Source organism: Cebus imitator, unplaced genomic scaffold (genome assembly GCF_001604975.1).
Source record: "Cebus imitator isolate Cc_AM_T3 unplaced genomic scaffold, Cebus_imitator-1.0 Scaffold512, whole genome shotgun sequence".
NCBI lineage: Eukaryota > Metazoa > Chordata > Mammalia > Primates > Cebidae > Cebus > Cebus imitator.
The window spans coordinates 1,366,758-1,367,175 of record NW_016107827.1 but is presented as its reverse complement, the minus strand read 5'-3'; the positions used below and the strand labels follow the sequence as shown (position 1 = coordinate 1,367,175).

Sequence of the window (418 nt, the reverse complement as noted above, 5' to 3'; positions counted from 1 at the left end):
GTATGCCTGACACAGGAGGGGGGTGTCCCTGACACAGGAGGGGGGTATGCCTGACACAGGAGGGTGGGTATGCCTGACACAGGATGGAGGTGTCCCTGACACAGGAGGGTGGGGTATGCCTGACACAGGATGGAGGTGTCCCTGACACAGGAGGGTGGGTATGCCTGACACAGGAAGGGGGTGTGCTTGACACAGGAGGGTGGGTATGCCTGACACAGGATGGGGGTGTCCCTGACACAGGAGGGTGGGGTATGCCTGACACAGAAGGTGGGTGTCCCTGACACAGGAGGGTGGGTATGCCTGACACAGGAAGGGGGTGTGCTTGACACAGGAGGGTGGGTATGCCTGACACAGGAAGGGGGTGTGCCTGACACAGGAGGGTGGGTATGCCTGACACAGGAAGGGGGTGTGCCTGACA

The 418-nt window shown here is 61.2% G+C and overlaps 1 protein-coding gene across 1 annotated transcript in view; it reads right to left on the bottom strand.

The window, feature by feature from the left end:
• TPO (thyroid peroxidase) overlaps positions 1–418 on the bottom strand; it is an 85,082-nt gene that overhangs the window by 17,688 nt on the left and 66,976 nt on the right. The gene's annotated exons all lie outside the window — the stretch shown is intronic.